Below are 11,903 nucleotides of genomic sequence, written 5' to 3' on the forward strand. Positions count from 1 at the left end.
TGACCATTTAAGAAATCTATAAAACAAATACGTGCAAGAGGGAAATGGTCACTCTTGCACGGGGGGAGATGGCACCCAATGTCTGTGTTATTCTCCTCTCCTTCCTGTCTTCTCTCTCGCCGCGCCGGGAAGCACTCCGCTCTAGGAGGTGCACCTGCACGTGCTCTTTTCTTTTATTCTCGCTCTCAGTCTCTCTCTGTTTGTATACGTCGTGGTTTAGTGCTATGGGAATCGCCAGGTATGCAGATTTGTCCGTTTATGATAGATATTGTGTCATCTTGAGTATTTTGCAGGGCAGCCACGCATCCGTTTGTAGCAGTGGTATCAGAGCACTGGATATGATCCTAGCTTGTTATGCAGGCATGGATACAGAGAACTTCACAATCAATCTATCAAAGCTGAGTGTGTTTTATCATTGTAATGGTAATTTTTGTTTCCTTTTACTTTGATCTTTCTACTCAAAGGCAAGGTGTTTATGTTTGAGAAACTCCTAGCTAGGCTAAGTGAATTATATAGCAAAGAAAATAATAATAATCACTTTTGATGGGTAAAAAAAAAATTATATTTGAATTGGCACAACAACGAGCATTCAATTGCATTTATGGTTATACGAAAGCAATACATGTATAATAGAGAAGAAGTGATAGGACTAAGAGTTGATGTAGAATAACTATGAGTATATGCGGGCAATAATTGAGGGAGTATACATTGGCACACGAGGGATATAAATATATATATTTATTTTCAACTTCACAAAATAATCTTGATAGTCATTAATTGTCCAAATGAGTTTTTCTTGGATTTGTCTCGACAGTTCCAAGTGTCCTTCGTGGTCCTTCCCATTGTGCAACACCATAGGGAAAATAAGGGATTGGCCACGCCACTTCTTAAAAACCTATATAAAAGAGGAAAAAAAAGAGCTTGAAAATCTTGTTGTGGTAGGAACGAGCGCATAGATAACAAGCCATCAGATAACTCTAGTTGATGGTTTACAAAAATGTAAACCACACCCTCATAACAACGTAGAACAACAACAACGATCGCATGAACAACGTCATTACCGCCACCTGGGCTTAGCCGCCTCCAGCACGCTGTGGATCGAATGGTGTGTCGCTCATTCTACAGGGTTGACTTGACTCTGTCTTGGCATGCAAGGGTTGCGACTACTCTACAACCATCAAGTCTAGCTTGCTCTTGCATGCAACACATCTCTCTCTTGCCTTTGCACCAGTCCCCGCCATGCACACCCATAAAGGAGTGCACCTCATGAGTTTGATAGTTTATGACTAGGTCTTCCCTGGCTTGCCATGCAGGCAAAAAACAAGTGACTCGCAACCGCCCAATTGCTCACTTACCAACTCTCTCTCTCTCTCTCTCTCTCTCTCTCTCTCTCTCTCTCTCTCTCTCTCTCCCCACTTCATCAGTTGGCATGCAATTGAAGCTGCCAAAACACCCATATACGACCACTCGAACAATGTCCCGCCCCCACTCACTTGCGGCTGTAGCAGTTTTGCTCTGCCAACCCACACATACACACAAGTGGAGGTCGTCGTTACTCCCTGCAGCTCAACTCTCTCTCTCTCTCTCTCTCTCTCTCTCTCTCTCTCTCTCTCTCTCTCTCTCTCTCTCTCTCTCTCTCTCTCTCTCTCTCTCCTACCATGCCCACAACCACCCATGCGGTTCTTAGCAAATCATTACCGATGTTTGCCGACCCCCTCTCTCTGATCACCCACCTACTTTAGTTTTCTTGAGCAGCCAGAACCAGCTTACTGGTTGACCTGTCTCTCTTTTGCGCAGATCTCCACGCATTTTTTTTCTCTACCCCATGTCAGCTTCATGCAACTCTCTATCTCTCTCTCTGCCCCTCATTTACTACACAAAGCGCACACACACACCCAGTTTGGACTCCATACTCAAGCTCAACATAGTCAGGCATGCAACTGCTATGGCGCAGTGATTGCTGTTTAGTTCCAATCGGCCAAGCTTCGGGGGGCCAGAGCTAAGAACCCACTGACGTAATGAGCCGTCTACAATGTCACTCCTTTACCCCCTGCAAGAGGCCATAGCAATTGAACCCCAGCCACATTGTACTGGCCATATCACCCCACTCAACAATTCTCTCCTCGGCTTGCCCTGTGCCGACACTGCCCCCAACCTTGTCACTATCAACCTCAACACCCGTCGCCAATTAACAAAATGAGCGGTGGCACATCCATTGTTGACTAACTGAGCCTACGGCAGTAACAAGAGGAGTTATTGATGCCTCTCAATAAGGTTACAACAGTGGAAGTCAACAGATAGGAGCCACTAAGGACCGACATAACACGGGATATCGGCAGATGTAGTGACAACACCTACCATGGACAACCCTGCCACTGTTGTGAATGGGAGGAGTTGTGGCACAAGCAGAACTACTGACAATGTCTGTGGACTGCCCCAACTCTGTGCACCACCACCAACAACGGTGTTCCATGGTTTATGTTGGCCAACCACGTGCGGGCGCCCTGCATGCCTCTCACCCACCTTGAGCATGCAAAAGTGGCGCTATCTAAGGCGTTTAGATTTTTAATTTTTATTTTTTTTTTCTAAATTATCATTCCTAACCCGCACTTCTACCTCTATCACACCAAATGGAGGTAACAAGTACACACTATCTACGTGGGGGAGCTGAAAATAATTTATTGATTAATTTCCACACAAAAAAAAAGTCGATCGTCATTGACCTTGTTGGAGTTTGATTCCTATTGATTGCATGTTGCGGATTCTCCCTCGTTTAGAACATGGAGAGTTCACTCTCTCTCTCTCTCTCTCTCTCTCTCTCTCTCTCTCTCTCTCTCTCTCTCTCTCTCTCTCTCTCTCTCTCTCTCTCTCCCCCCCCCCCCCCAAGATGTCCATTGCTTACAATAGCGGACATGGGTGACGCTCTACAGCGACTGTTGCAATATTTTTTCAGACACCGTCAGAACATTAACAATGTTGATGAGATGAATTTTGTATTTTTTTACTTTGCTTCATTTTAATTTGTACCCATGCATTGGATCAGATTCACACGAATTGTATCAATTTGACATCATATGCACTGTTAATATAGTATTGCGTTTCGTTTATCTCTCTCTCCCTTCCCCCCCACGACTCCCTATAGAGTCAAACGTTCACGTAGCTTTTCTGCGCCTAGTGAAATACTTTCTCGCATGATGCCATTTGCCGGGTATCTGTTGAGCCAGCAGAGGATCACACCCGCATTTTTGCTCACACTCATCATTTTGTAACCATTGATTGTAATAAATGTCTTTCCGACATTAATTTTGATTTGAGCCATTCATTAAGTAACGGGACTCAATTGAGTTTCCAGCTTGTAATCCCGAAGTAATTTCACTTGCTGATGTAATTAGTTAGAGATGTTCTCACCTCCAAGGCTGAGGTATATAAGCCAAAGTTTTTGTAACCTAAAGGGGGAGATCATTAATCAAAGTGAGTTTTTGAGCGCCGTGACTGTGTCTGAGAGAGAGAGAGAGAGAGAGAGAGAGAGAGAGAGAGAGAGAGAGAGAGAGAGAGAGAGAGAGAGAGAGAGAGAGAGAGAGAGAATCTTATCTACTTGCTACGCGAGCTACGGAGCCGCCATTGGAGAAGCGACACCGCCATTGTGTTAGCAACGGCGAGAGCTACGCACAGATACCAAGAGTGCGCGCTATCGGCTTCTATGTGTGGTAAGTTCCTAGGAGCTTCTGTGTGAGTTTTCTTCCAACTCGTGTGTCGGAATTGAGCGTGCAGCATATCTATAGAACCACAACAAGTAGAGCTACACATTAGTACCATCGGGGTCAAGTTTTGGTCACCTGTATATTTCGGCCTGTCTTCATACGCGTTTACCGCATAGAGTGGTTATAGGTTGAGTTTGCAGTTCATGTCTTTAGGGTGTTGTTCTTACCTAGTGTATAGACTTCCCCTTGAGTTTGAGATCGATTCAATGATTCTAGATCTTGTTTCGTATAGCATTCGTTCGTAGTATGGATTTCAGTCACTTGCGTATTTTAGAACTTAGATTTGATTTCCTTAGTAGTGATTGTCATTAGAAGGTCGAGTAGGTGATTTGACACCCACCTAGTTGTTTCCATGCGCCTGCGGGTCAAGCTCCGTCCTCGTCTGACAAATTCTGTTGTTGGTTGAGTTCTCGCTATTTAGCTTTCGCTAGCGGCGTAACCGCCTTAACATTTGGCGCCGTTGCCGGGGACGAGAGCCCTAAGTAGGTGACCTTAGACTAATCCTACGAGGTGAGTCGTATAAACTACTTTGTATACTTTAGTTAGAAAAGATCTAGGAGTGGTGGACTCCGAAGATCTCGAGAGATACTAAGAAGTGGGGTATTCCGGGGTCTTCCGTGTTGACAGTATTTTTAGTTTAGCTTAGATTTGTTTGTTGTTTTGTTGGTGTTGAGTAGTTGTTGATAGAAGAAGAATTTGCTAGTCCGTGAGTGGCAGTGGATCTCTTTAAAATCACAACTACCAAACCCATTTTATGATTAGGAATAGCTTAGGTAGGACTTCATTTGATCCTGATCTAGAGCTAGCAATCATTGGAGTATTTGCTTGATATGGTTGATTGCATGTTAGATCACTAAACCATCGAGTTAGTAGTGAAACTTGCAATAAACAAAAGTCAGAGAAATTTTCTATGTATCGGGGAGTTGCTGAGCACTAGAGAAAGCTTTAGGAAGGATTCTGTGCCAAAAAACTGGAAATCTGCAACTTTAGACATCATACGCAATGTTAAGGCGGTTACGCCGCTAGCGGAAGCTAAATAGCGAGAACTCAACCAACAACAGAATTTGTCAGACGAGGACGGAGCTTGACCCGCAGGCGCATGGAAACAACTAGGTGGGTGTCAAATCACCTACTCGACCTTCTAATGACAATCACTACCAAGGAAATCAAATCTAAGTTCTAAAATACGCAAGTGACTGAAATCCGTACTACGAACGAATGCTATACGAAACAGGATCTAGAATCATCGAATCGATCTCAAACTCAAGGGGAAGTCTATACACTAGGTAAGAACAACACCCTAAAGACTTGAACTGCAAAATCAACCTATAACCACTCCGTGCGGTAAACGCGTATGAAGACAGGCCGAAAAATACAGGTGACCGAAACTTGACCCCGATGGTACTAATGTGTAGCTCTACTCGTTGTGGTTCTATAGATATGCTGCACGCTCTATTCCGACACACGAGTTGGAAGAAAACTCACACCGAAGCTCGTAGGAACTTACCACACATAGAAGCCGATAGCGCGCACTCTTGGTATCTGTGCGTAGCTCTCGCCGTTGCTAACACAATGGCGGTGTCGCTTCTCCAATGGCGGCTCCGTAGCTCGCGTAGCAAGGAGATAAGACTCTCTCTCTCTCTCACTCTCTCAGACACAGTCACGGCGCTCAAAAACTCTCTTTGATTAATAATTGAATCTTCTTTAGGTTACAAAACTTTGGCTTATATACCTCAGCCTTGGAGGTGAGAACATCTCTAATTATTTACATCAGCAGGTGAAATTACGTCGGGATTACAGGCTGGAAACTCAATTGAGTCCCGTTACTTAATGAATGGCTCAAATCAAAATTAATGTCGGAAAGACATTTATTACAATCAATGGTTACAAAATGATGGGCGTGAGCAAAAATGCGGGTGTGATCCTCTGCTGGCTCAACACTCCCCCCCTCCGCGTTCATGTCGTCCCTGACATGACTTTTGGCTTGGTCAATAGAGTCCTGTCGTCTTGAGCATCTGCAAATGTGATTCGTAGCGTAGGTTGCCGATGGTCAAGGTTGGGCCGAATATTTTGCTTTCGTGAGTGAAAAAGCCGGTGTAGAAAGCTTCTTCGAATGTTTGCATGTGGAAGCTAGGCAAAAACATAATTCTTTGGTATAAGAGATGTAACACCTTTGGTGAGGGCTGCAATGAAAGATCATACATCATATCCGTCACTGTGTCGGCCGTCGATAGTAGACTTGAGGTCGTAGCTTTATCTGGCGCGAACACTTCAATGCATGCTAAGAGAGTCTTGCAGATTTTCTTTAGCATCTGACACGAAAGGTCAGGAGAACCAGTAAAGAGTTTGATGGTGCCCGTTAGGGTTTTCACCATGTAGGCTTTACCTATTCTCTCTCCTTCCTTTGGTCCTGGCATCCTTGGGTAATTAAGCCAATTTGGCTTCTTTTCTACAATCCTGCCATGCTCTTTCCAACTTCTGACTCTTGGCACCGGGCAGAAGGTTGCATCCTCCCGAATCTCCTTTGGAGCCTCTACCAAGTAGATGAGGTAGGCTTGGTATTTGTTCAGCCAACCTTTCCTCCATCTAGGTTGAGAATCTACAATCTTCTTTGATTGTTCATCCTTTGTGATGTCGCCTTCGTAAAGAGCGACATACTGCTCCTCCTCTATTCTCTTTTTCGTCTTTATCACTTCAAATTTCATCAGAGGGAAAGGCAGGCTGGGTTGCATCCACTCTTCATGAAGCACTTTTGTGTCTAACCCTTGAAGTCTAATGGAGATGAGAAGTCTCCTTTCCCATTCCATTTCCGCCTTGGCACTTTCCTCTGTTGACTTTTCTATTTGGTCCTGGAGCTTTTGTTCTTCTTCTTCAGAGATTCCTGAAGTGGAGGCCACTTCTTGAACTGGGGCTGGATCTTCAATTGTGGTTGCCTCTCCAGTTTCTGGTAGCTCTATGGCTGCTCTCCCTGCTTCTTCTTGTGGTGTCTCTGTTTCTCTTCTTTGTTGCTCTTGGAGGTCTTGGAGCTGTTTGCGGAGGGCCTCATTTTCTGTCCTTAGTGTTTGGTTTTCTGATGTGAGCCTCTCCTCTGCAGCCAATGATCCCTCCGCCATGTGCAATCTTTGTACTTGCTCTAACCTCAGCTCTCTTTGCAAACTTCTGACCTGCTCTTCCAGAGCTGGTACGAGGGCTCCCTCTTGTTCTGTTCCTGCTCTGCTAGCTCTAGGGGTGGTCCTGAGTCTCATGATTGTCCTTTCTTGAAGTTCGACTCTTTCCCTTAGCTCAATGAGCTCATCCTTGGCTGCCTCCAGCTCATCTTCTATTCGCTCCTTTGCTTCCTGTGAACTTGTTACCTCTCTTGAAGCTTCGGCTAGTTGGAGTATCAAGCCGTCTCTCTCGTTTTCTGCGTCGTAGAGTGATGCTTTATGACTTTCAGATTCAGTCATAGCATTCTCTAACTTCTTCTGCAACTCTGCTTCCTTTTGTTTTGTTGTCTCAAGTGCTACTTCCTTTGCCCTGGATCTTTCTTTAATCTTGCTGAGCAGTTCATGCACCATGTGCATGTCTTTTTCATCTTCATCTGTCAACTTGACAGCTCTTTGTGCCACCACCTCCAATGGCTTCGGCTCGTCCATTTTTTCTTCACTCTCCATTGTACCCTTTGTCTTTTCTTTCGTCCCTTTCCGATCATCTTGCTTCCGTAGGGATATCCCATAAACTGCCTCCAGGGCGTCTTCTTCACTGTATCCGATAGCGACCAGATCCTCATAATCATCTTTCTTTTGCTTAACTGGATCTATCTCCTTTTCCTTGGTCCCGTGCTCCGGCTTTTCCATAACTTCTGTTTCTATTTCTATTGGGGTTTCCTCCACAATAATTTCCATTTTCTTCGGGCTTGGTACAACAGCAAAAGAGGGCTGATTGTCCTCAGTCATCTTGGCTTTCCCTTTGTTTGCTTGCCCGTCTTTCTCTTGAGGATCAGTAGACTCCTCTGCTTTCTTCTTCCCCTTGTCGTCCTTTTGCAGCTCAGCTTTTAAAAGCTGTACTTCCTCTTCAGTATAAGGCTCGACAGGATTCTGCTCCAATATGGCCTCCGACTCCTCATAAGCTCTAATATATTGATCATATTGATCAACATGTGGCCTGGCTGAGCTGGTTCCGACTTTACTGGGGTCTGGCACCCACATTTCTTCGAAGTCCCCCTTTAGAGCTCTTTCCGCTCTAAACTGCTCCACCAGCCTTTCCATTCTTGCGGCTTTTTGACTTTTGGTTTGCTTGGGATCGGCCTTCTTCTTCACTTTCTTCTTGAGCGGCTCGTCCACGGCCTCCTCAGGTTCTGAAACTATTTCTAGTTTTCGGCGTGCTCTTGTGGACGCCCTCTTGGATACTTCTTGCTGTTCTTCCTCCTCATCGGCTTCTCTAAGCCACTCATTCTGGGAGGGAATCTGGGGCCCTTGATCCCTAGCTCCAATAGCTTCATAAGCTATTCTTGTTAGGATTTCTCCTCCTCCTATGTACTTTGGCTTCTGGTTGTGCATGGCGATTACTTGCTCGTGGATGTATTGAGCATAATTCACCTCTTTTGGCATGTTGCTTTTCAATGCCCATGTGATGGTTGTCGCAATGGCATGGGGTGGTGTAGTATACTTCTGCGGTCTTTTACTACACACATGGAAAAATTGGTTGTATAACTGGCAAAGGGTTGCCGCTCGTTGATCTGCCATATCTCCGTAGGTTGTATTTTGTTTCTTTGATCCATAGACCTCTATGGCCTCCCTTCTTTCTCTGACAGAACTCCCTTTGTTGTGCAGCTTCAATGCATCTGCAATGAGCTGTGGAGTGATCTGTACTTCAACTGTTTCTCCATCCATGGCTGTCAACGTGGCTTTCCCATCCTTCTGAATGGATGTTGCCAACTCATACACTCTTCTTGTGTCTACACCTGATGGTCTCGAGGTGAAGAACCTGTGTAAGTCAGCCTTTTCCAGGTATTTGCTTATGTTCTCTGATCTGCTATAATCCACTAATTCTCGTGGGATCATAGGTACATCGACCGATTGCCCTTGAGGATCTCTGAAAGTCCCCTGGTAGATCTTTATTCCCTCTTTTTCTAGTACTGCTTCCTCCACCCAAGTCTTGGTTGGCTTGAGGGTTTCTGTTGGAATATCAAAAGGTTCTGCTTCTGCAAGAGCATCCTTGATGGTTGGTCTTTTTCTCTTAGTTGCCGATGACTTAGCGGAATCCATGGATCCTGTAACTCCAATTACAGAAGTTAGCGTCTTTTTAGTACTGAAAGCCGAAATGAAGCTTTTAACTATTCAAATGACTTGAAAATTGAAACATGAGCTATTCAGGGCCTAAGGATGCAATGTAGGTGAAAAAATATGCAAACTGGGCTCAAAAACATGCTTGAGACATCATACGCGTATGATGTCTTTTGTGTCAGAATGACTTCATATTGGTTGTGCTTGTAGCTGATAGTGTATACATGAGTATCATATGCTTGGATTTGAGTTTGGATCCCATTTGGTCATGTTTTGGCCAGTTTAGTCCGGTTCAGGCTCTTGGCAAAATTTTGAAAGGAAAATGGATTTTATGATCCAAATTGGGTAAAACTTGGTGGATTACCTTCAAATGGCATGTAGAACACTTCTGTTTGGTGGTTGAAGCCCTTAGGTGCCAAAATCACATAGTGAGACATCATACGCGTATGATGTCTTTTAGTGCATTTTTGGACCAAATTTCTCTATAAGCTTGGATTTGGTTTTAAATAGGCTTATTCAGTGGATTTATGAAGTTTGGATAGATTTTGGGCTAAAAATGGCTCTGGAGACATCATACGCGTATGATGTCTTTTTCATCAATTTTTCATGGGATTGGTTCTGTGGACTCTCCATGTGCTAGTGAAGGACTGTTTATACTCAAATCTTGGTTTGGACTTGAATATGTTGGATTTGGGACAAAAATAGGCTTTGTATGAAGGATTTTCTCTTAATTGGGCTAATGGGGTGATCCACTTGACCAAATGGTTCCAAACTTCATATGTAGCATGTATTAGATATATATAATGGATGTATGATGTCAAATGAGCATTTTTGGCTCTGTAAGTGCAAATAGACATTATACGCGTATGATGTCTTTTGTATCAAAATGGTGCTTTTTGGTTCCAGATAGCTTGTAGATGTGTTAATCAACAATCCTACAAAGTTTCAATGAGTTTGGAGTTATTTTGACAAAATTAGGACCAAAAATCAATTTTATGGCCTACTTTGCGTCTTTTTGGTTTTCCTTGGGTTTTCTAACTCCAATTCTCATGATACTTTGTTCATAGGATGTGATTAACATGTGGAATGAGGCTATGCACTCAAATGTTGAAATGGATGTGAAAATCATGCTGTGAGACATCATACGCGTATGATGTCTTTTCTTGAAATGTTGGTCTTTTTGTGCAAAGAATGCTTTGTGCTAGTGCCCTAAGCCCTGCTAACTAGTTTTCAACTTAAAAAGTCATCAGTTTAGCTAAAAAGCCCCCTTATAGGCATTTCAGTCTCCGAAGTCGTCTTTTTGCCTTGGAGTTGAATTTCTTCAACTTTTCTTCTTGAGAGTTGCATTTCCAGCTCATTGGATATGTTGTGAAGCCACCTATTCGGTTGAACTCGACTTTGGCTCCCCGTTCTCCATCTTTCTCCATTTGGTTGCCCGAAAGCGTCTTTTTCACCATCGGTAAGTGAATCAGCTTTCTTTTGGGTTTTGCTTGCAAACATAAGCCATCCATGTATAGTTGAAACTGCTTGTGAAGTTTCATGTCATTTGGTCGTCAATTTTAGCCGTTATGCCAAAATGACGCTTTGTGTGTCCACAGCCGAATCGGTTGTTCCGACCTACTTTTGGTGGTCCAAACCTGGAGATACTCCATGGTTGCATTGCCCTCGATGTTGTTAAGCTTCCTGAGAAGTTTTGTGTCGTTCCGACAACTTTTTTCTGTTTGCCTCTTGCAGGCTCTGTTGACCTAGGGTTTTTCCAGTCGTTTTTTCTCGAGCTTTGAGTGCTAGAAACTCATCTCCTATACTAGGGTAACCCACCTCTAAGTTCTTGCAAGGTTTGGTTAGGCGGTTGTGCCCCTACCTATCGTTCTTCCCCATTCCCCGTCTGCTCTTGTTTCTTGGTTTTGATCAGTTTTCGCGACAAAAGTTAACGATAAGCATCAAAAGCTTATGGCAACGAGTCTACCTCTCATGTCTGGTGTCCTCTGAGCTCTCGTAGCAGTCGTAGAAGGCGGTAGAAGGTCGGATGCTCCTGTGTGCTCTTTGCTCTCTCCAAGAAGATAATAGTGGAAATGAGCTTGATAGTGAAGTGAAAAATACTTATATTCGGGCTTCCTGGATCACTTGTTACCAATTTTGACATGTGCTCCTATCTCGTCGTGAAATGCACTTTAGGATTTGAAATTTCTCAATTTGGACTCCATTTGACCTGCTTCTGAGAAATCTGTCCACTTTGCCAAAATTCTGTCATTTCGGGCTTTCCGCAACTTTTTCAGAATTGTACCCCATTTTTACCATGGGTTGCCCTTGTCATTAGGATCATCACCGTCTATTCTTTTATTTTTTCCGATCTCATTTCACCTGCTTTTTTATTTTTCTTTTATTTTTATTAAGAAAATCATAAAAAATAAAGGAAAATAGCAAATTGAAGCCAAAAAATTCCAAACATACACGATAAATGGCTGGTAACCTTGTGTATATGAATATACACTTCTTTGTGATTTCTGGACTTGGATTACCACTTTTTAGCTCCAAAAACACTCTTATTTAGTGATATTTACACATCTAGAGACCCAAATTCATCATTTGATCTCTTCTTGTTGCAAAACAAGGTATATAAGGGCATAAATATTATCAATATCCGCAATCAAACATAAAAAATTGCAAAATCATGTAAGACACTGCCCTTGTAATATAATTTTTGTTTTTCTTTGTTTTTTCCGCTTGTAGCTGCTTTGTAGCTCCTGTATACCTCCCCCCCTCCTAGTCTGAGTCCTCCCGGACGACTATGAAGTGTCTGTGGGTGAAGCATTGTAGTTGTTTTGGTCATAAGTTCCCAATGCAATTGTAGAGCGACGATACAACATTCTTTCCAATA

This window comes from Adiantum capillus-veneris, chromosome 15, assembly GCF_014529385.1.
Source record: "Adiantum capillus-veneris isolate H3 chromosome 15, ASM1452938v2, whole genome shotgun sequence".
NCBI classification, from domain to species: Eukaryota; Viridiplantae; Streptophyta; class Polypodiopsida; order Polypodiales; family Pteridaceae; genus Adiantum; species Adiantum capillus-veneris.